This window comes from Macrobrachium nipponense, chromosome 20, assembly GCF_015104395.2.
Source record: "Macrobrachium nipponense isolate FS-2020 chromosome 20, ASM1510439v2, whole genome shotgun sequence".
Lineage (NCBI taxonomy): Eukaryota > Metazoa > Arthropoda > Malacostraca > Decapoda > Palaemonidae > Macrobrachium > Macrobrachium nipponense.
In genome coordinates, this window is record NC_061089.1 from 41,925,538 (window position 1) to 41,951,671 (window position 26,134).

The 26,134-nt window shown below is 35.0% G+C and overlaps 1 long non-coding RNA gene across 2 annotated transcripts in view; it reads left to right on the forward strand.

The window, feature by feature from the left end:
* Window positions 1-26,134, forward strand: part of LOC135220966 (uncharacterized) — a 502,102-nt gene that overhangs the window by 11,660 nt on the left and 464,308 nt on the right. For both annotated transcript variants that reach the window (XR_010315835.1, XR_010315836.1), the window contains exon 2: window positions 17,964-18,063. This is a non-coding gene — a long non-coding RNA (uncharacterized LOC135220966). The remainder of the gene's footprint in view (window positions 1-17,963; window positions 18,064-26,134) is intronic.

Consider the following 26,134-nt stretch of genomic DNA (forward strand, 5'->3'; position numbering starts at 1 on the left):
CAATAAGGACTCTGAGTATTTAACAACACTCGAGTCATTATTTATCAAAAGACTTGTTTCCCTCATTGAATAGCGGTAATTCATCGTCTCCGCTATACCTGGCATAGTCTTCTTTCTGACCTCAATTTCATTTCTAGTCATTCTCTCTCCTCCTTTCTAAGCGAATGGTTGGTGTTTTAGTAGTCGTGTTTTAATGTTCTTATTTCACTTTTAATGTTCTTATTTCACTTTTAATGTTTCGTATTTCAGCTTTTTAATGTTCTTTTTCACTTTTAACTTTGAATTATGCTAATTCTTAAATTATAATTTTTTAAATTTAAAATTTTAGATTGTAATTTTTTATTTGTATTTTGCTTTTATTAATTTAAAATGTACTTTTATTTTTAACAGACTGATGATGCACAAAGTTCCTTGTGCGAAACGTTTCTTAGCGAATAAACCCTTTTAACTCTTCATGTGTCTTCGGCTTTCCTGAAGTTATGTATATATATATACTATATATATATATAATACATACATACATATATATAGTCGATGAGCAAATTGACCGGGCCTTCAATATTCGTAGTAGCTGAATCGAGTTTGAATATTTAGTTATGTACACTCAAAATCTCATTGGGTCGTGATCTCAGCATGAAATACAATACCATTACTGATTCTTGCTTATTTAAAGGTGTCCAAATTGTAGTTGCTGTACTTTATGCATAATTCTAATGCCACTGATATCGTTGATAAGTCATTCATTTCACAGTAAGTTACAAAATTATTTCAGTTTCTAGATTTGCATTCCTTACAATTCAGGTCGTGGTACTGTATTCAATTGTGGCTTGATTTATCTATTTTCTTTTCATAAACTATGCTCTGGGTTACACGGACCAATCTAGCTGGTACCCACCACGTCAGTAACTGGATAAAAGGGACAGTCAGTACAGTAATGTCTGGATAAATGGGAAAGTCAGCTGAGTAACATTTTATTAAAAGGGGCAGTCACCACAGTAGCACCTAGATAAATGGAACAGTCACCACAGTAGTACCTGGATAAATGGGATTGTCACCACAGTAATGATTGGATAAATGGGGCAGTCACTAAAGTAATACCTGGATAAAAGGTACAGGTAGTACGGTAATACCTGGCTAAATGGGACAGCGAGTAGAATCATACCTGAATGAAATGGACAGACACCACAATAATACCTGGATAAATGGGACAGTCAGCACAGCAATTCTTGGATAAATGGGACAGTCAGCAAAGTAATATTAAGTTAAAAAGGACAGTTAGTAAAGTAATTTCTGGATAAAAGGGACAGTCACTTCAGTAATATCTGGATAAATGGGACAGTCAGGACAGTAATATTTGGATAAAGGGGACAGTCAGCACAGCAGTATTTGAATAGAAGGGACAGTCAACACTAATTCCAGTATAAAAGAGACAATCAGTACGAGGAGGTGCTGGAAAGGTTTTCTTTTCTGAGTTCTCCAGAGTTTTCCCGGGCAGGACCATTTTGGTGAGCTCGTATTAAATATAATGGTTTGTTCTAGCATTGTTCATCTGTCGCTAAAACTATCATGATTTGAAATTTTTCATACGACTTTAACCGTCACGTATATAAGTTTTATAGGGAACACTTTTTTTTCTTTTTAATTTGTTCACATGTACACGTAATCAAAGCCATAGCACAGGAAATAGCTGCATTTAGAGAATACAGTTCCAGAGGTTGAAGCGGCCTATATAATTCCATAATGTAACTAGATTATTAAGCTTAAAGCTAATCTTAAATTTTAAATTGCAATGATATGCATTCACTGTCTTTTATTGGACTTTAATTTTTTTTAGTTTTTGTTAGCAGATTAACATGTGGATCTTCTGTGGTAATGAATTACTGCTATATGAAAAGGATAATTTGGGATTTTCTTTTAATATTGCTCTATTCTTTGCCATTTGGTTTCCAGGTACTGCTTAGGTGGAATTTTCTTAATGTAAAATTTTAGATATTTTAAGAATTTTCTTAATGGACAAATTTAGATATTTATAGAATTTTCTTAAAGAGCAATTTAGATATTTCACGAATTTCCTTAAAGCACATTTTAGATATTCAGAGAATTTTTACATATCTTCACTGTCCCCTGTTTCGTTTTTTTTTTTTTTTTTTTTGCGCGTTCCCCTCATCTGATCATTCATTACAGTTTCTAGGAATCCATAAAGTTCCGCGATAAGAATAAAATCCTTTCTCTCAACCGGAGCACATTCCTTTGTGAAATTACTTATGAAAGAAGAAGACACGAGGCATCTCATATCGTGAACTGTTTTGCATATAAGATTAGGGAGTTGAATCACTTCTATACTAAGGGAATCCCTTACTTCGTTGGTATATAATCCCATATATAGACAGAGATTCACATAGCTTACATTCGGATAAGTCTCAACATGTAAGGAATTAGTCCTGAAAGTTCTTATTTTCATCTTCCTGGTTTAGGTTATTTTGAATGGCTTCTTGTCAGCCTTTATTCTCGATCCATCAAAGGGACCAATTATTTGTCGGTGGTAGTTATGGCTTTCAGAAATTACGGTAACGTCTGCGTCGTTCTCTTTTACTTGTCGATACCTTTAATTTCTTCTCGGATACATTTAGGTTTCCACAGCTTTTAAGTCTGCTAAAAAAAAGTCGACTTCCAATATCTTAATAATCTTTTTGCTCTCGGGGTGGGACAAAAAATTCGTTATTTGGAATTAAGGAGAAAACTTCTGCTGTTGCAAAACCGTGGATCCATTAGGTTGATGAAGATGACTGAATAATAATTTCGAAATTAAATTATCCTATCGCTATTTTAAAGACATTTCTTACTTATAAGTTCTCATATCAAGATATTGCGCTTCTGAAAGAAGAGTTTGTTTCATTATGATATGAAAGTTTTTGTAAAATCTTTTCATAAATTCCTTTATTTTCTGAGATTTTTCAAAATGATTCAGTTGATTATAAAAGTCCAGAGGAGTGAGTGATACCGTGTCAGATTATGCTCAAGTAACATAATAACCTCTCAATAAGTGTACAGGGCATAAATATAACGCAACTCTGTGAGAACATTTTTCTGCAATCTACGTATGAAGTATGAAGTAGCAAGTAAAGGAATAATTTTGAACAATTCCAAGCATAACCTCAAGGTAACAGTTCTGTGAGACAATTTCGAAAGACCGTTATTAAAGTATGTACGAGTAATGTAGTAAACTGAAAATTGAAACCATAAGACATTATTTTGGACAGAGATGAATAAATGTGATATTCATTGCCATGGCTTGTAATTCTGGAGGGAATGATTAAATTCTTGAATTACATCTCTTTCTATAATACTTCTATAAATTTACGCTGAAACAAGTAAGGTTCAAGTTATTTGCTCTTTGTATTATAAATTCTAAAGTTTAACTCACACCAAAACTGCTAGTAGATAAATTTGTTTAGAACACAAACTTCTGTTCTGATAATAGGTAATGTTGAAAGCGTTTCTTCAGTTAATTAATCATAGACCTTATAAATATGTATTTTTAAATTTAGATTTTAGATAGGAATTATAATTCTTAAAAACGAATAGCTGATTCAAAGTACTTTCTTTACTTATGAAAAGTATATCTCTGCCAGAATAACTAGCCAGGACGGTAAAACAAAATATGAGCAAAGATCTTTTACCTTAAAGGTGAATGAAATTTTCCGCTCAAGGGAAACCTTTGGAATTCTCATATCCTGTAAGAAAAGGCTCACCTTTCAGGAGATTCACCTGGAAAACGAATTTCCGAGCATAAAGCGCCGGGAGATGACATCTGGCGCGATATTCTGTACTTTCCCTAATTGAATTTCAAGGAAGGCAATCACGGAACCGCGTCTTTTGAGAGGTGTTATTTGTTGATAAGCAGAGAGGGCTAGATGCTTTTCCCTTATACCATTTCTCTTACGTAACTGAGAGGGTTAGTTTCATCTTGATTTTATTCTTCATTGGGATTGGCAATTTTTACTTAGGAGACTTGCTAAGAGGACCCTTCTTTTGTGAGACGAAAACAATTATCGTTGAACTAAAGACGGTACATGTTCGCATGACTTGTTAAAGACCTCAGTGCTTCAGAATTATGATGAGGAATCTCATTATCTGGAATTAAGGGATGAAGCCCAAGATGTCCAGTGGCTGGAATCCATTAGATTAATGAAACAGAAGGATTAAAATACTCCAAAATTAGTTTTTATCTCTTTTTTTTTGTGCAAATAAATTAATAAATGACTTCACGATATATATGAATTCATGCCAGCTTAAAAGAGCCTTTAATTATAGTCCAAATGGAAAGTGTCTATGAAATCAGTTAAAATTAATGTAACTTTTTAAAGTTATGGGTTGTTAACTAGTAAAGGGCTAATTTTCGTTATCCATTTGCGTTAGCCCTAACAGATAATCAATGAATTTTATCATAAGTGTGCTAGTGACCGTATATATGAAACAGATACTACGTTACGTTAAGATGATGCAAGTCCTTGAACCTTTAGTTGAAAAGAGATTATATATACGTATATACTTATATATATATATAATATATATTATATATATATATATATATTATATATATATATATATTTTTGATTATATATATATATATATATATATATATATATATACTATACGTATTATATATATATATATATATATATATATATATATACGTATATATTTATATATATATATCTATATTTATTATATCTATATATATATATATATATATATATAATATATATATATATATATATATATTATTATTTATATATATATTATAATTTATATATATATATATTATAATATATTATTATAAATAATATACTGGTATAATATTATATTAAATTTATTTGATATACGTATATGATTTATATATATATATATATATATATATATATATATGTGTGTGTGTGTGTGTGTATGTAGTTACTTATTTTGAATATGAGAATTAACTGTTGTGTTCGCGGATTCATAGCCTCTGACCCGAGAGAGGTGACATGTTCGTGATGAGTATTTTCTGCACGTAATTGAGATAGGAAGAGGATTCTCGAATAAAAGAGCTGAAATGTCAGGAACAGCCGAATCTTCTTTAGATGATAATGTTCTTTTTAGTGTGTTTGCTTGTACTCGTGCGTCTGTATAAGAAAATATAAAATCTCACTATCAAAGTGTAAGGGTTGAACCAAGTGCTGTGGTTTTCCAGTGATATCATTTATTGATAATCTGTATAAAGATTGAGAGTTGCAGATGTTCCAGAAACATTATTTTCATTTCAAGAGTTGTTGCTTTTTCTAAAAAAAAAAAAAAAAAAAAGAAGCGCAGAAAACATTTTTTTATCATTTGAAGCTTTACCTAATCGAAAAAAGACTGAAAATTATGGAAGGAAGTTGTGGCCTAACCACAAAGGCAGCGATAGGCAATTCTGCATCTTTAATTAAGGAATAATGAGCCAGAAAAAGCAGAAGCAAAGAAACTGTAAACGTTACTGCGTATGACTGTTATAAAATATAAATTTCTGTCTGCTCGGGCTCTAAATAAACATTCTTTCAAAATAAGGTCTCCACATAGAAATTATATTTACCATAATTCTGGGCAACTACAAATAAAAGTTTTTTCAATTTAAAATAGAAAGTTTATTCTGAATTAACAAAACATTAAATTGTAGTTTCCCAGAATACTGGTAAATGTAATTTTTGTGTAGAAACTTTATGTTAAAAAGAATGTTTCTCACCTAGTTAATTCCTTCAAGTAGAATAAATTCTGTATCACTCAACAGATATATTTTTAAGAACTTTTCCAGTAAAAACGACAGTAACAAAGTACGTTCATATGAACGTCGTACTGTTTTTGTGTGATTATAATAAAAAAACGGTTATAACAACCTTTCTACAGACATGATCACATGACTATTAACAAATCCGAACTGAGGTCTGTCGAAAATTACAAACCATTTTGTTAAAATTTAGTTGTTCCTTTTTTAAAATAGATTACTGTAACGTTGACATCTCATTCACATGCCAGTACAGAAGTACGCAGCAGAGCAAACTTTTCCTAGAAGTTGAAGGGAACCATTTCAGTAGTATAATTATATATTAATCACGCATGAAAGATATAACGTCTGGATTGGAAGTTTCCGCTTAAATCGCATCCAAAAATTTGAGTGAAATCGAGAATTTGCGAGACACTTGTGGGCAATGAAATCAAAATAGTAACTGGTAAATGTGATAACCAGTTCAGTACGTGACGTTTAATTTTTGTATGATTGATTCTTCAAGCGCTGTTTCTAGGTCGTATAGACAAAGCTGCACATTTGTATAGAAAGGATTCCAAATAAGCAAAGTATCAAGTGTAATTTATTTCTCCCTATAAATACCAACAAACATGTCTCCAAATTACAGGCCACATTGCACAAAGGACAAAAAGGAAGCAATCATGTTGAAATGAAAAGTAATTTATAATCTCAAATGAGATGTTGACACCAATCGTATGGAATAGAGAATTTGAAAATAGAAAGAAGAAAAGCCGTCAAAAACGTAAGCTTTGCTTCAGTTACTACTTAGGTTGGAATTTCTTAATGTTGGTAATTGCTCGATGTCATTCTTGGGTACCTCACTGCTATCTTTATTTTATTCCGTTAGTATCCTCGCGTGAAGCCCAATTACTTTTCCTGTAAGTTAGTATTTTTTAAAATTTTGCATTAAAGCAGAAATGATGTAGAGGATAATCGTATATAAACCCACGTAATTAAAATGTTACTTTGTTCATTCCTATTTCAAAAAAAGCATGTTCCTTTCTCATTATTATATGATGTCAAAACACACAAACTATGAGTTTGCATTTAATGATCACTTGAATCACTCAATATCGGAGAAACGATGGAAATCCATTGTGGTTAACAAATTAAGAATCTCTCTCTCTCTCTCTCTCCTTTAAGTATGGTATCAATTCCCTGGGGGAAAAACGTAACAAAATGGTTCTCTTTATGTGAATGAGTAAAAGACTATAGTCGATTCATTTAAGGTAGATTCTTGCACCTACGAGACGTTTGTTTGGCGGCCTCTGATTGGCTGGTAGCGGGAGGCAGACTGCTCGCTCAGTGGGTCATATTTTCGTTTGTAGCTTAGAAAACTAGCAATATGTTTACATTTCTTCATTTATCTCTCGTTTTACAAAAAGATTAGGAAAGTTTTGGTCATACCTAAGGATTCGGTATTAAATGTACAATTAAATAATCTTTTCCTGAAATCAATAAGTTTAAAATACAAAGGAATTACAACGAGTAGAAGTGAAGGGAGAAACATTTCATTCTTTATACCTGTTTTTATTCATCATCGGATTTTGCATAATTCACGAGATCAAGATAAAATGAAATCTTGTGTTTTACAACAATAAAATCACCCTGAATACGCTGGTGCTTTCAGATTTTAAATGCGTGTAATATGTTAAAGAGAAAATGAAGAATATGTCTTATTATGTTGCACTCGTGCTTGACTCGGTTTGACAGTAGTGCCGACTGCCGAGAGACGCAAGATATCGTGGGGCTGGTCCTCTCAGATAGAGCTGTTGGCAGTTGCCAATGGCGATATGAGAAGTTTGCAGTTTCGAGACTATGTATTTATCGAATTATTTATGTCATTACATTTTCTATAAATAAATGCATAGAATTTCCATTATGACTTTCGAACATTTTTATTAAAATATTATATATGTCCGTATTTCTGGACATATCTGATAAAAAGAAAAGTAAATAATCAGATGGATGCATCTGGTGTTTTGGCTTCAATTTACTCTAAGTGAAAAATAAAGTACATGCTTTATGAGGCTCACTGATAAATAACAGAACTTGTTTCTCTGGCCAATAACATCAAAAGCTTATGGTTTTCATATGTTCACTCAATAAACAAAAGTACAAATGTTTATTTCTTACCATAAAATTTGTTGACGATGTAACGAATATAATATACTGTCTTTTTCAGAATTGCTTGAGTTACTCTTACACCAGAATGTTTATCTCCTTTATATACATGTTACACTTGAAAACATGTCTACAACAATGTTTAGGAAAAATTTGCTTAGTTTTCTCATGAGGTAGTTGATTATTCTTGAATCACTTAATTCATACCTGAGTTAGAATAGCTCCCGTAACCGTTCCCACAGCCCTGCATAATTGTATATACGTATATATATAATAGCACTAGTAGGATAATGAGACTAATCAGAAGACTGTTAAATCATCATCTTTTTATACAAAAAGAATGGAAATTCATGCAGATATATTATGGTCATAAACACAAAGAAAGTCATACACAGTAGGCTTACATTGGTATGTCATTAGGCTATCGATATGAACAAAAAAGAAATTAAAATTTTACAAATTTTCTTACGTCATCATTATTTAAAAAATAAATAAAGGAAAATCGTGTATATATACATAGTCATGTCATTACCTATTGGAACAAAAAGAATGGGAAATTATAAAGATACATTGATATCCCCTTTTCTATTAAAACCAAGTAAAAAGAATTTATAAACAGATATGTACATTGTTATGCCATTAAATATTAAAAAAGGAAACTCATATGGATATACTGTAGTTATGAAATTGCCTATCTAAAAATGGAAAACTATAGAAACACTGTTAGGTCTTCAACTTAAAAAAAAATAATAATAATGGAAAATCATTGATATATATCATCACTGTCAGTGTCATCCTCCCTAATATCAATATCATCACTGTCAGTTTCGTCATCTCCAATGTCAATAACAAACTTTCAAACATATGCTCTCTAGCAACATCTTTCCTCCTCTAATCATCTTCTAATTTCTTAACGTGGTGAAAACATTTCTTCCAGTGTTCTGTTGTAACTTTGTCTATCGCCAGTCCTCGTAAGCTGCTCAACAGTTTTCAAAGATTGATTTGCATTAGAGTTATTTTTTCTGATATCCCCTTTATTTGAGCCCATATAAGTTCTATGGGGTTAAACTGACAATAATATGGTGGCAGTCTGAGCACATCATGACCATTTGCACGGGCTATCTCATCTATCACATACCTCTGTTTTTCTTTGTGACACTTGGCAATCTGCAGCAATTTTGGCTTTGTTGCTGATGGGTCGTGGGTGACGTTATTAGAAGAAAGCCACTCTATGACTTCACTTTTTCTGTTGCTGGTTGTTGGCACATTTGATTTTCTATTTTGCTATGGTAGGGAGCATTGTCCATTATGATTAGAGATCTATCTTCTATATTAGGCAATAGTTTGTTCCTTAAACCACTTTAAAAACCTTTCATGGTCCATGGAATCATGGTAGTCCCCTTTGGCACCATTTTTTGACCTAAACAACAATAGCGCATCTTTGACAAACCCCTTCTCACTCCCCGCGTGCACCACAATAAATCTTGACCCCTTTCCAGTCTTAAGTTTGGGTCCTATTTCTCCTTCACCGTTGTCCGCAACACTGACGTACACATTCATTTTGGTTTATCCGAGTTTCATCAAGGAATACTTCAGGTTTACGTTCAGTTGGACTACAATTCCTATTCTTTTCAATTAACCGTAGATATTCAGTTCTCGCTGCCACTATATCATCACGTTCCATTAAAATTGCTCTTCCACTCGTCACTTTTTTGTAGCGGAATCGAAGCCCTCTCACAATTTTCCATAACGTTGTTCTTCCACCATTAAACTTTAGGGTCTTCCTTCACTTTTTCCAGTAGGGCATCTAACGTTGGAGCTCTCCTCTCTCGTAAAAAGACAAAATCTCCTTCCGAATACACTCATTTTCAAAACTATCCACCTTGTCCTTCACTCGGATCCTCTTCTGGATATACAGGTGAAGCGAAGGGGACGTTACCACACTCAGATGACTGTCGCTTGATTTTTTTCACTGTGTTGGTTGGCACTCCTGTAGCTTTGGCGGTCTTCTCAAATACTTCATTTCTTGAGTCTGTCCCCACTGTGAGCTGAAGTAACGATGAACATTCATTATAATGTTGCGAACTTGACTTGCAAATCTGGAAACGGTGCGACGAATGGTGCTGTCATCTCGAGACATCTGCTTGAAAAGAAAAAAGAAATCTTGCTTAGTTCGTTGCTGTTTATTGCTCCACTGAGATTATTATTTCATATCACTCAATTAAGTCTCTGATATCTCTTTCGTTTGAAAATATATTCATATAAAAAAATTAGAAGCAATATGTTGAAACCAACCTCATTAAACTAAGGATGAGCTGAAGAGTGCGAAGTAGGTCCGTAGATTTCAAATTCATTCCTGGACTGAATTTCCCGCCCGCGGCCAGCCTACACCTCTAACGATACCAGATGCATCCATCTGATTATTTATTTTACTTTTTTTTTATCAGATATGTCCAGAAATACGGACATATATGATATTTGAGTAAAAATGTTCGAAAGACATAATGGGAATTCTATGCATTTATTTATAGAAAATGTAATGACATAATAATTCGGTGAATACAGTCTCGAAACTGCAAACTTCTCATATCGCCAATTGGCAACTGCCAACACGCCAACGGCTCTAGCTGAGAGGACCAGACCTAACGATGTGTCTCGGCACTATTGTCAAACCGAGTCAAGCACGAGTGCAACATAATAAGACATATTCTTCATTTTCTCTTACATATTACACGCATCTAAAATCTGAAAGTACCAGCGTATTCAGGGTGTTTTATTTTATTGTTTAATAACACAAGATTTTATTTTATCTTGATCTCATGAATTATGCAAAATCCGATGATGAATAAAACAGGTATAAAGAATGAAATGTTTCTCCCTTCACTTCTACTCGTTGTAATTCCTTTGTATTTTAACTTATTGATTTTCAGGAAAAGATTATTTAATTGTACATTTAATACCGAATCCTTAGGTATGACCAAAACTTTCCTATCTTTTGTAAAACGTGAGATAAATGAAGAAATGTAAACATATTGCTAGTTTTCTAAGGCTACAAAACTAAAATATGACCCACTGAGCGAGCAGTCTGCCTCCCGCTACCAGCCCAATCAGAGGCCGCCAAACAAACATCTCGTAGGTGCAAGAATCTACCTTAAATGAATCGACTTATTAGGTAATTTTGAGTTGAGGTTTTGAATGTTTTTGTAAAGTTTAACGATTTTATTTGAAAACGGCGAAGTTTGCCTAACCTATTTGCTTCGGCTATTGAAAGTTGATTTTGTGGAGCACCAAATCAATTGTGAATAGCCGAAGCAAATAGGTTAGGCAAACTGTGCCGTTTTCAAATGACATCGTTAACCTTTACAAAAGCATTGCGAACCTCAACGCTGCATAATTATCTGTGGATTAACTTTTAATTCATTGTATATGGCCATTGATGTCAGTAAAATAGGAAACCTGAGTTCGTCGTTTATTTGAAAGGGATTATCCTAATTCATTAATGGCAGCATGCTCAAATTTCCATGTAGGTTGGGTCAGTATTAGTTTACAGTAAATATTGATCAGACGGTTCTTGAATGGTGATTGTGCAGACTTGTTATTTTGTTGTAGGTTATTTTGTTAGGTTTCACTTCTTTTTTCAAGTAAAATTCTTCTGGTCCTACAAACACACGTGTATATATTGTATACATATTGTGCATTGTGCGTGTATATTTATATAGCTTTATATGTATGTATGTATGTATATTTCCAGTAATTAATGTCTTTTGTTTACTGAAATCAGTCAGAAGTGTAAAGTTGTCCATCTCTCTTTTCATTAACATTGGCCTTTTTTCATCTGAATTTATTTTCTTTGGTGTTTCAGTACTTTAATAAATTTTTCCGAAGTGCAAGCGTCTCTTCCAGAGCTCAAGGACTTTTCAGTTTTAATTAACGTTTTATAATGAGACTACTGTTCCTGTATTCTGCAATGTTTGTAATATATGATAGCCTAACATTTAAGTTTTAATTCATAGTTACAAATTCTCCATCCAATTCATTAAAAAAATTTCGATACGCTGTAAACCCCGATTGGATAGTGAACTAACGATACTAATAAGGAAAGGTAGTGAATTATATTTATGCATGACTGATATTAAGCACTTTGTTAAAGTTTTAAAGCGTTATTGAGTTGAACAATGTTAAAATATAAAAGCACTATTGAGTGAATGACGTAACGTAACGCTCAGTGTCAAACTTTTAAAGCACTATTGAGTATAATGACGTAACGTACCGTTCAAATACACGAATTTATTGTCAAAATAAGTGTAATCAAGCATTTATAACCGTGCGCTTCATCAGTTTGATTTGTAATGGTTGATTTGTGCATCGTAAGTATGTTTTGTAATGTTTAATTTGTGCTTCGCAATTAGTATGTTTTGTAATGGTTAATTTGTGTTAAGTAAGTATGTTTTTTTAATGGTTGAATTGTGTTTCGTCAGTATGTTTCATAATGGTTAATTTGTGCTTCCTAAGTATGTCTTGTAATGGTTAATTTGTGCTTCATGAATATGTTTTGTAATAGTTAACTTGTGCTTCGTAAGTAGTATGTTTCGTAATGGTCAATTTGTGCCTCGTAAGTATGTTTCGTAATGGGTAATTTGTGCTGTCAGTCAGTAATTTTTAGTTTTTCCATAAAAAATCATTATTTTCACATTTTCCACATAATGAAAATGGCCTGTTTTATAAAAATGCGCGTCTCGTTTTTAAAACATTATACAACCCTTTTTTGATATTTTTGTTTTTGTTTTCTCTTTGCTTATGTAACAAGGAGAAATACAAATACGATATTGAAATAAGAATGGAGTTTTGCAGCATAAAAACAAGGAGAAATGTAAATAGGGTATTGAATTGAGAATGCAGTATTGCAGCATAAAAAGGAAATATGATCTAGCAGAAAAATAAACAGTCTGTTAAAGAATTTCTTAACAATGAACAAGCTAGCTAAGAATGGGTATCAGGTGTAACAGACAACAATATCTAAACGTCAAGGAAATAGGGGAGGGAAACTTATCTGCAACAACAAACAACTGTTAGTTCATCAGGGAACTGGGATCGAGATGTTGGAAAGGCTGTTGCAATTGTTCTCAGTTGTTTATCAAACTATTTTCTGGTTTCATTTTCCAAGTACCGTTGCACAAACAGAAACATTTGGTTTTAGTAGCTGTGAGACTTATTTTATAACACACATACATATATATTCTATATGTGTACATATACGTATGTATATATATATATATATTATATATATATATATATATATACACACACATATATTAATATATATTATTATATATATTTATGTATATACTATATTATTATATATATATTTATATATATTATATTATATATAACTATATGATATATATATATATATATATATATATATATATATATATATATATATTATATATAGTATTATATAGAATATGTGTGTGTTATAAAATGAGTCTCACAGCTGCTAAAACCAAATGTTTCTGTTTTTGTGCAACGGTACTTGGAAAATGAAACGAGAAATAGTTTGGTAAATAACTGAGAACAATTGCAACATCCTTTCCAACTTCTCGATCCCAGTTTATTTTTCTGCTAGAGATCATATTTCCATTTTATGCTGCAAAACTCCATTCTTATTTCAATACCTTCTTTATATTTCTCCTTGTTTCATATATATATATATATATATATATATATATATATATATATATATATATATATATATATATATATATGAATAACTTGATCACGAAGTATATAAAACGTGATGCTATGTATAAATAAAGGTTTTTTTGCCACGTGGCAAAAAAACCTTTATATATTAGATTATATATATATATATATATATATATATAGGATATATATAGTTATATTATAATTTATTATATATATATATTTATGAGTCCACAAGTTACTGTCAGTTATGAATTGTAATTCCCCTTCGGTTTCATATCCGAGGTAGCGCGAATTGAATATTAAATGACATTTTAGCCCGATGTTTGTGATATATGTTTATATATATATATATATATGTGTGTGTGTGTGTGTGCGTGTGTGTATGTATATATGTATATCTGTATATATGTATTTATCTAAGTGTATGGTGAGGTCCAAAATGAAGTAAATGTTATGAAACATCCTGTGTATTAAAAATATGTTTACAAATACATTTTCTTAGTGAACAGACCGATAGCAGTTAGACGAAAGATTTTGGTTATTGTACATAGATATTGTTTTATGCATAAGAAGCTTCATAATATGTATTTCCTTGTGGACCCTACCTTATGTTTCCGAGATGTATGAAATGTTTTCATATTATAAACACACATATATATGCATGTATATATAATACATGCATGGCTGTGTGCTTGTATGTTTGCATGTATGTATATATGTATATCTGTATATATGTATTTATCTAAGTGTATGGTGAGGTCCAAAATGAAGTAAATGTTATGAAAACATCCTGTTGTATTAAAAATATGTTTACAAATACATTTTCTTAGTGAACAGACCGATAGCAGTTAGACGAAAGATTTTGGTTATTGTACATAGATATTGTTTTATGCATAAGAAGCTTCATAATATGTATTTCCTTGTGGACCCTACCTTATGTTTCCGAGATGTATGAAATGTTTTCATATTATAAACACACATATATATGCATGTATATATAATACATGCATGGCTGTGTGCTTGTATGTTTGCATGTATGGATCTATTTATCACGCTAGCGGCTGTCAAAAACCTGAGACAGCTTCCAATATCCGTCCCTTCTGAAACCCTGACTACTTCAGGGTATCCCTGAGGCCTGAAGAGGTGCGGTAAAAAAAAAAAAAAAAAAAAAAAAAAACTAATCTCTGGGGCGACATAACCACACTCTGGCGCCCCGTGATGTTGACGTTTGGTAAAAACCGGGATTTTTGGGAGGGGTTCTACTCTGGACCCTTTCCCCACCCCCGCCTCCGTCGCCATCGCCACCAAAATTTAATTTCTGACAAGTTTCAGCAACACTTGATGTGTTTTTATGATAAGTCTACAGCAGAGTCGTTTACGCTCTCGCTCTCTCTATCTGTCTGTTCCTCATATATATATATCTATATATATATATATATATATATATATATATATATATATATATATATTATATATATATATATATATATATATATATATATATATATATATATATATATATAGATATATCAATTCAAGCTACAAATCAATATGAAACCCCGTCTACCATGTTAGCCAATTCGAGCGTTTGACAGCACGTAGCCTTTTGTTTCATATCGATTCTAATTACGAAAGCACCGAGATCGAGGGTGATTTGTAAGGTCAGAATCGATATGAACTTATAGCGTCTCTGTTGGCTGATTGGATAGCGTCACTGACTGTCCTGATTTCGTCCCCGTCCTCTTGGACGTGGTTCGATCCCATGGGGGGACGAAATTATTATCAACTAAAAAATTCCCCCTTCGGTACATATATGAAAATATATCATTTGGGAGGTAAAGTGAATTTAGATATTAAAGGACATTTGTAGCTTGAATTGATATATAAATGGATCACGGTTCGATGTGATAATTATTCAAAATATATATAGATATATATATATTATATATAAGCACTCTCTCTCTCTCTCTCTCTCTCTCTCTCTCTCTCTGTAATGTGTTGCGTCGTGTTTATTTGTATAAAATATTGTAAAATGTAAAATGATACGTGAACACAATGCAACCGGTATCACATTTCTTTCGTAAGTAAACATAAAGCTTTTAATTTTTCACAATTTTAAATGAAAATTTTAGTTTTTGTTACAAATACGTTCTCTTTGACATATGCTGAATAACTGGAACTCGTGCATCTTTGTCTTCATAATTATACGATTTTGGTTACGTGGCCGTTTGGTGCAAGGAAAGGATTTCAACAAAGAAATAAGCTTTGGGTAAAGTCTTTACATTTCGAAATAATGGGGAACTGTCAAACTGCACTACTTTGCTGCAGCTTTCAGTCAACTATACCTTCATTCATGGAAACAGTTCAGAATACATAAAACAGCTTACTGCTACTTGCCATGTAATCTCATTGAAATTACTGTTTTCCTTATAATGTATTTGTATAAATTGAACTGATATGAAACAAAACTAGAATTTTCGTAACAGTGACCTTTAAACTTTTAAATGGAAATGAGTAATATTATCTTTGTACTCGGAAATCAAAACATGCAGTTTTACTGGTATGATTCCACTTGTCATTCTGTCAGCAACCGGAAACAAATTGTAAAAACTTTATTATTATTATTATTATTATTATTATTATTATTATTATTATTATTATTATTATTATTATTATTATTATTATTAATTTCTAAAGCAGAAAATTTAGCTTCACCCGTAACTTAAACAGTGCCATCGCAGGAAACGAATAATTCCTCAAAAAGGAGATTTTAAAACATATTTGCGCTGTATTGCTATTTATATTTATTTGAACTCTTGGTTTTTGAAATTTCTTAAATGATTAATTTTAACATTCAGTTTCACGCGTTTACGACCTGTAGGTTTCCTAAGGTTAGGAGTATTAAATCATATGTACATAAGGATCAACAGATTCTCGTTGTCGTATGTTTTGATATGTGAATTACATTAGACTGAATAATGTCACGTAATACCTTTATAACATTTTTACCATAGTTAGCTTGTAATTTACAAAACTGACAAAAGAATATTTTCATTATTTATCTCTAAATCAAAATGATAAGATTATAGTTATGTGCCATTTCAATCATTCCTTGTTTTCTCGTCGATATCAACTTTTTATCCTAGAATACGCATACTTATACTATAGCTTTAAAACACCAAAATCATCGGTCCATGTATTTTTATAATTTGAAAAGTTAATACAGTCGTGGAAATGTATTGGCAATCCAAACAAGATTTGTCCGTCATAGAGTTGCTCTCCATCTTGGATCAAAATGATTTTATAAAATTTCTGCAATCTCTTATCATTAAAAAGTATATTGGACAATAATTTTTTTACTCACACAATAGAATATTCTAAAAGTAGAAAAATGCTACCATTACAGGCAAAATATTGGTAGTGATATTTTGTATGTAAAAATATTTATGCATTTTTTTTGGCTATCGCGTGAACTACGATATCTTCGATGATATATTATTAGTTTTCAGCAAAGCTGAGTTTATTTAATTTCAAGGTTGTAGGAGAGTCGCAGAATATCTTATTCATATTTTTCAAAAATAATTTTTGCTTAACCACATCGATTCGTTTTTACCTAAGAGCTCTCTCAATGAATTATTGATATTAAGTTAAACAAGCATAATTATAGACCACTCGCTAATATGAAAAGTAATGAAGGTGATGGATTTTAAATTTAAAAAGACAAATGCCGAGGACACTGTAGCATGATAATAACTTCATCTTCTATGGACTACAAATAAACATGTTTAATAATAATAACAATAATAATAACTAACATGAGAACATTATTCATCGACATTATTCCACGTATTCTCAGACTTGGTGAGCATGGCAGAGTCGTATTGTTGTCGACATAGAGGGAAGGATAAAGGCTAATGCCCGAGAGATAATCCGAGAGATTCCCTCTCTCAGATCTCCGCACAATAACACACGTGTCTGATATAACATGAAAGAGAGAGAGAGAGAGAGAGAGAGAGAGAGAGAGAGAGAGAGAGAGAGAGAGAGAGGTGTGTGTGTTTATTCTGGAAACCAGGAATATGAGTAGTTATAAGCCCCCAAAACACCGGAACAAATTAAAGGCTGATGTTCAGCGAGGAAGAAATTCTTCACATATTACTTGCTAAGAATTTATAACTATATAATCATAACCTACTTCAATGAGTTAAAGACCTGATTGTTGAAATGTTGAAAATGAAAGCGGGACAAATAGAAAAATACTGAAGTGGATGGTGCTTCAAGGCTTAAACTAATAGTTGATTGTTTCTATTCATTACAGAAACGCTGAGGTGCTTGTTGATATCTAACTAATACGATTTGGTCAACTACCCATGACGGACAAGGAATGGACTCCCAGCACCTAAGGTTGTGGAAGAAGGGTAAGTGTTCCGATTATTTTTAGTATTTTCTTTCCAGTTATTTGTAGTATATACTGGCAGAATGGGAACGTGTACATGCAAAAGTCTTTGCACTACTAAAAGATCGTAATTATACAACTTTGTCAGTTATGTGTCCACAGAGTTTCATGAAGCAGGTTCATGATGGAGGCCTAAGGAAACATTTCGATTCCGCAAAGTGCAACAGTAATATCGGGACGAACATTAATTTCCGAGTTTTTATCCTAAATTGATGCAAAGACAAGGATCATAATTCTACACCTTAATCAGCCGTTTGTCCAGCGAAAATCAGAGATACGATATAAAGAAGTATTTGTTAGTCAGCTGGAGAATATTACGATAGTTAGGCAAAGAATAACAATTATTTACGGCCAGTTTCTTCCCTTTATGATCCAGCGTTTTCGTTAATCTTTACAGTAAAATCACCCCGAATATGTTTAACTTCTGCATTTTTGACGCCCTTGGGTAGAACTATTGATGGTCCTTTAGAGTTTATGACATATTTCGGCTCATTAATTCTCGATCGCTCTTCATCGTCTATAATAATCCGGCCTCAGAGTCTGCTGTAAACAACTCGTCTCGATTATTTTTTTCTTATATTAGCCCCTTTTTTTCTCGTTGATATAATAAGATTTAAGGAGTACGGCGGCGTTATGAAAGTTCATAGTTTCTGAAGTGAGTTTAAGAAGAAAATATTTCAAGCCTCTTCCTTTGCAAACCGTTATTATTATTATTATTATTATTATTATTATTATTATTATTATTATTATTATTATTATTATATTATTATTATTATTATTATTATTATTATTATTATGTTGTTGTTGTTGTTGTCATTTTACGTAATTGTAAGATAAGGGTATGTAACTAAATATCAAAAGTATTCCGATTTATTCTGCTCATATTCTATTGCAAATTATTACTCTCTCTCTCTCTCTCTCTCTTCGTCTCTCTCTCGCCTCTCCTCCTCTCTTCCCTCCATGCACTCATCAGTTTTATCTTAAAGTGAATTTTCATAATTGCCTTGTCTCCTATCTGAAATTCTTCTAGTCTCTTTCACAACAACCTTGTTTGCTCATTCTGTTAGCCCTTTACTCTGCTCACTGTTTCTATTTCTTTTATGCTTTTGACCCTTGTTCCAAAAATGCTCACCTTCAGACAATGAAAACTTCCAGTGGAGAGAAAAAGTGAACGATGATTATTGTAGCGGAAAAACTCGCTTTCATTCCGCCTCATAAACAAACTAGACAACTTTTCTGCTCGTTCTCTTCCTGAATTGGATCACTGTGTCGATGTTCAGGAAGAAAAATGGGAGATTCATTTCTTGTTGCAAATGATTAATCCATTCTTCATTCTTCATCATACTCTCGCGAAGGCTTATTAACTTCTTACCCTCTTGAATATCTTAACCGCTCAAGTACGCTCACTGGCCTGCAATTTGGTACTCATTGGATCCATATGCATATCAAAGTACACAAACACATATATAATGATAAATAGATATTGATAGACAGATAGATAGATAGATAATAGATATAGATTTTATCTCTCCTGTTGAATTCGATACGGGATATATCGTTAGTGAGGCTTGTGGCGAGGACACTAATCCCTGGATATATATATATATATATATATATAATCTATATATATATATATAAGTATATATATATTATATATATATATATATATATATATATCTATATATATATATTATATATATATATATATATATATATATATATATTGGTACGAAGTGCCAAGTATCTGGTTACCATGCATCAAACATTACCTCACAAAAAGCCAGACACCTGAACCCTCATAACACGTTTAAACGACTGAATACTCTAAAGGCAACAGTGATCCCTTAACACTTACCAGTATTGCAGAAAATCAGACTAAGTTCATCAAAACAGGTGTGAGGTAATCTTGTAAGTAATTAAATTAATCAAAGGGCATCACTCCTTCAACAACTTTAAAACTCTAAGTATTTCCCTGATTTCAGAAGTCTAAGTACTTCCCTGGTTCTAAGTCACTTCAAGTTACTTAATGGAAAGCAAATCAATTACCACTCTATGTCTCTACCTATCATCAATATAGTCATAATCAAATATAATTATACTGGTGTAATAATTAAAACACTTATACAAACTTTAAACACAAAGATTTATTATCAAATTCAAAATTTATAAGTGAAATTCACAATATCAGGGAAAATTACTGTTACTTGAAAACAAAGTAAAGTTTAATTAATTCTTGAATCAAATTAAGTAAAATTAAATCAAAATTAATTTATCACAAAATTCAAGAAAATTAATTCAATTGAAATTCAAAAGTGTTAGGTAATAACTGAAAAATTTGAAATTAATTCACAAGTGCTAAACAACAATAAAACTTGAAAAGAATTCTAAGTAAATACAAATTAATTCACAAATGTTAAGTTTACTTAAATGTGCAATGATTAAGCAATGAAAATAATTAAGTCAATTAAATTGTGAATGCAAATGAAAATATAAAATAAAAAGACACACTTCAATAAGGAAATGAATAAATGCACAAACAATGGAACAGACACAAACACACAAAAAAAAATCAGCAATGTGTAAAAGTGTAAATCTTTTCCACTCAAAAACACTGTAACCAACAGTTTTTACCAAACTTTCACAACCATCGATTATTAGTTAACCACAGTTCCTATCAATTATTAGTTAAACACAATTCCTATCCGTTATTAGTTGCAACTAATAAAAATATAACACACTTTACCTTGGTATACCAACTTCTTTCTCTGCTGCAGTCTTGTCTTACACAATTTCACAAAAACCAGGCGCCGTTACGAAATAATGTCGGTTCAGATTCCACAAAAGAAACTAAATAACACTAAATAAATTCCAAGAAACATCAAACATGAAATTCTAAAATGTTACGAGTGACCAATTTACGTTACGTTAATATAATCTCAATGATGTCGAATGAGAGAGAGAGAGAGTGACGAGAGAGAGAGAGAGAGGGGAGATTATCTAACTGCCCTCGAGGTTCTATGATCGAATGAAATCTCTTCCTTCACGGAAAAGCTGGAGAGGGGCAGATGTCAAAACGTTCTTGGCACGAAAGCTTCTCGAAAGTTCTGAAATCTGACGCAATCTTACATACAAAATGTGCAACACCCCCGTGGGACTTGACAATGATATACACGTACAAGACGAGTCTGTTAAAAAAGAGAAAGACGTACCCGACTCGATTGAGACGGAGGCCGGGCGACAATTAAAATTGACATGTTTTGATGACAATGCTTGAGTTGAGCTCGCTATCAAACGCGCTGACAGAGTAGGGAAGCAAACGGATATCTCTGAGTTCCTCTAATCTTAAAGTGTCGACATAAAAGTTAAACACTAGTAGTTTCGAAAAGACAAAGATCTCTCTCTTTACGTTATATATATACTCTTTTACAAGACGTAATGCGAAATCTGAACACGCATTTTAAAACATCCTATTCTAAGCTATCTAGGAATCTGAAAAAATGTTGCAAAATCTTACATGACATTTCAAAGAGGGGAAACATGCATTTTAAAAAAAAGTAGAATATATAATAATCTAATATATAATAATATATATATATATATATATATATATATTATATATATAATATATATAGGTATATAGGAAGTTTGTACTGTGTTATCAGCATCAGAATCTTTATTACAATAAATATTAAATATATATATATATATATATATATATATATATATATCATATATATATATATATATATATATATAATATATATATATATACTATATATATATATATATATATATATATATATATATATATATATATATTTACGTATATAGCTGGCCTTGAGAGAGGCTAGATACGTAAACGGAAATAATTGAAGGAAGACCAGTTGAAATTAATTGAACTTACCGTAAAACTGTTTGTTAATGAATACTTCTTTAGAGGAAAAGGTCGCCAGAAAACTCAGCTCGTTACTTTACAGATATTTATTTACAAAAGGCCCGTGCTGGCCTGGAGGAAAGGTAAATGATGGCTCCAACTTATGTCATTCAAGCTGATTTTCATAAATTCGGGTAATGCACACTTGCGGGCAGAGAGACGGCACGTGACTCATGGAATCTGGAAAAGAATCCCAGATTAAACGAGATAAAAGAAAAAATGACTTCTTGCTTTGATTAAGGCTGATTAATTCTCTAACATTGGGGAAAGAAGTAAACTCGAATGGTTCACTGAGGTATGCACGAAAGCTTAGTCTTTAACAAGTCAGCAAGGGGAGCACGTGCCCCGATGAGGACAAAGGGCTTTTGATGTAAAGGGGAAGGGTAAAAATGAGAATTGAAAATGAATTTAGCAAGAGTCGTATGGTAGTAAAAGGTGCTGGGTTGAAATTTACACTCTTAGACGTACCTGGATGCAATATTCAGTCACTCCGTGTATCGTTGTAGAAGAATGCGGCCTGACCTCTGTTCAGGTCTGGGGTTCGTGTCCACCAGTACGCCGTGGGTAGGCCTAAGTTTGGGAGGCTGGCCGGCTGGACATCTGTCCTGGACTACCGACTGCAGTTGACCGATATTGGTTGTTTTTGAATCACGGGGCTTCCAAAGACCACCTCGAGCATCGCCTGAAAAGTGGTAAACACAACGCCAGCAAATTGGGAAGGAAAATAGGTCTTATTGTAGAAGTCCCTAAAATCCATCTCGAAGCCTAGCTACTCTTGTGACTTGCCTCTCTTACCCTAAGCTTCCGTCAGACCGGAAATATCTCCCTACAACATACCCACTCTCCCAACAACAGTCGCTTTAGGAGAAGGCATGGCTGCTACTTTTATAATTAAATATCACTAAAACTCTGCTGGGAAGGCGAGGCGTTCTATAGACGTAGCAGCTCCCCCTGTTAAGAAGGCATTCACTCCCTTTCGGGCGTGAAGGTCTTGGCTTAAATAAGTTGATCGCCTCGACTACCCAGTTCTCCTACTCTAACTTGAAGTTTTTTGAGCAGCGATACGGCTGACTACAATGGCCTACCTAACTTATAGGCAAAGATGCTAAGTGTACTAACTTAATGTAGTGATGTAATCTAGCCTAAGTAATAACTATGGGTTGTCTGTGACGACAGTCTACTCTACCTCTAGATAAGGTTACTTGAAAATTCTACTTGCTACTAACCTAATGCCCTGGTACTAAATCATTAGCCTAACCTACTCAATACAGTTAAATGAAGACGCAATCATTCCAGAATGTGGTACGCACAGCAGTAGTTCAGCGACGGAATTGTTAAAATACATGAGAGCTAATGACGCGTGGTGATGATGAGTGGTTAGCGCATTACCCAGGATGGAAATGTAATGAGGTAATTATCGCCATTTACATGAGTGTTAGTATCACAATTCTAGGGTTAGAGGGTTAGTTCTACTGGCAGAGATCAGGCTGGCTACCTTCTCTGGGTAGGTGCCAGGATCACTCTGCAATTGAATGCGACACTCTACCTCGGGCACAGGTGTCAAGGAGAGCATGTGGCTCTTCTTCTTCTTATTCCTCCAGGACCTGGCTATACTAGTCCTAGGAGTAGACGGAGGCACCGACTCTGGGGAAAGGCCAGAAACGCCGGCAGGAGCAGAGGCAGTGGTAGCCTGAGGGATTGCAGGAGAACACCCTACTTCGGTATCTGCAGCAACCGTCGTAGAGGTGGAACCTACTGCAGGGGGGAGGCCCACCCTCACTCCGGCTGCTGCGACAGCCGTCGTAAGGGGAAAACTCCAGGCTGACTCCTGGTCGGGCAGTTCCTGGTTTTCCAGAGGAGGTATGAAGGTTAGGTCTGCCGGAGGTTCATCCTCGGGCGACAGTGGTGAGGGTGAAGAAGACTCATGGACTTTGGGTTGGCCATGGGCTGCGGTAAGCTCCATGCCTGTTGGAGGATCTCCTGTAAGAGGATCCTTAGTTAGGTTAGGCGCCGGCGCTAGCTCAGGGCCAGGCGCAGAGGTCAAGTTCGGTGGTGGCTCTATGTCCAGGCTGGACGGAGCTTGGCACTGCCCAGTGCTGCCAAGTGGCACTGGCAGAGTGTTGAGGTCGATTGGACCTGTGGCGGGTACCGGAGGTGCAATACCTCTCAGCGTGCCCTTGGAAATGGGAGACCTCAGGTCATGCCCTAGGATGAGGTCGTAACCTCCTGGAAGGTAGCTTGCAACTGCAAGTGTACATACCTTGGCAAGGTGAGGTCGTACGACTCTCAATTGGACGGTGGGAAGGATCATCTTACTATGATTGATGCCTTCAATCGTGATCAGTTGCCATCTATCAATGGTAGCCCCTCGGGGGATTTGATCTTCCCGTATCAGGGAGATTTGAGCGCCGGAGTCATCAAAGGCTCTGACATGGCTTGGTGGATAATGACCTTGGAGGGGTGCGACGGTTATAGGGCCCTGAGCTGGGGGTCCTAGTAACGAAGGATTGGTAACTGCCATTGCGATGGCAGGAATATTGTAATTCGCGCACCCTACGTAGTTGGCAGACATGTGACCCTTGCGGCCACAGTCTCGGCAGAACTGGTTCGAGAACTTCTTCTGTGGCATTGGACGGTAAGACTGAGATGGCCCCACAGGTTGCGAATCTGTGGAGTCACCAAGGCTGGCAGTGTGCTCTGGCACAGGTGAAGAGTCCTCTCTGGCCGTGATTTGATTGGGGTGGTGAGGTAGCTTGGCCCTGGAGTGGTGTGGGGGAGGGACATCCCCAGAGGAGGTCCCGTCCAATAGGAAACCTACTCCATGCCGAATCGTACGCACTACACCTAGGCGGTGAGGTTTGGTGCACCAAGGAGTGGTGACCTGCAGGACGACTGTGGGAACGGTCTTGGACTGCCCTTCGACCCAAGTCATGGCCCACCTGATGTGCTCGTCAACTGAGGCACTGGCTGGCACTTGGTCCCGGTCTATAAGACACAGATCGGAGCCGGTATCTACCGTAACTGGCAGAGTCACAGGTAGGGTAGAGCCATCCAGGGGTGCCACTGTGACTGAAGAGGTCCACACCCGTCAGGGTGAGGCCTGGACTCGGGCATAAGGGCCCGAGGGGGTTGTTGTGGCACTGATCATGGTGGACGGGTGGCCAAGGTCGAAGTGCACGTGCTTGGGGCCACCCGGGAATACCGGGGGAGTAGTGCCCTGTAGGCCCCCCACAGGCTCTGCAGAGCTCTTGCTGGGTGGTCTCCGGAAGGCATCTGATTGATCTTGAGAGGAGGCTGAGGCACCGTTCGTGGCCTAGAGGGTTCGAGGAGGTTTTGTGGCTCTCAGAGCTCTTGACTTTTGCACTGCTGCTGCGAAGTGACGTTTCTTGCAACGTTGCAAGTCCGTGGGTCCTTGGTGGGCGTCCTTTGGCCAAGTGGATCCGAGAGATGACCGGGTGGCACTATGCGTCGGTGGGCGGTGCTGTGAGAGGGGTTGAAGGTCTCCAGTCGTCAGCCAGGCGACAAGCTTCCGCAAGTGTCTTGGGTTGCTTGTCGTTAAAGGTGCACTGCAAGTGGCCCAGGACACACTGGTAGAGGTCTTCCAGCATGATCCTGTTAAACAGGTCCTGGAACTCGGTGCACGACATGGCCTCGAGCCAGCGCTTTCCGGCTTGGATTTTGTGGTAGGAGTAATCTCCCCAGGCCCAACCAACCAACTTCCTTTGCCTGACCTCTGAAACGCTGCTCCATCTCTCCGGGGTGATTTCATAGGCCTTTGATGACCCGGCGAACTTCCACCAGGTCCCCTCGCTGACCCTGATCCAGTGAGCGGAGGGCAGTCTTAGCCTTGCCGTCCAGGTGCTTGGCAAGCAGGGCGGCCCTCTCTATCTCAGTGGTAGGGTAGTTTTCGAAAAAGGCTTCCACTTCTTCCAGCCATGCCTCGGGCTCATCCTCAGTCCACTTCGGGATGAGAGCGTTAATGCTGGCAATAGGATTGGACGACACCGTAGGCGTGGGGCTGGGAGCTGGCTGCATGGCTAGGGCTTCGGCATTCACCTGTCGTGCCTGCTCCACCTCGAGCTCCTTCTCCTTGAGAGCT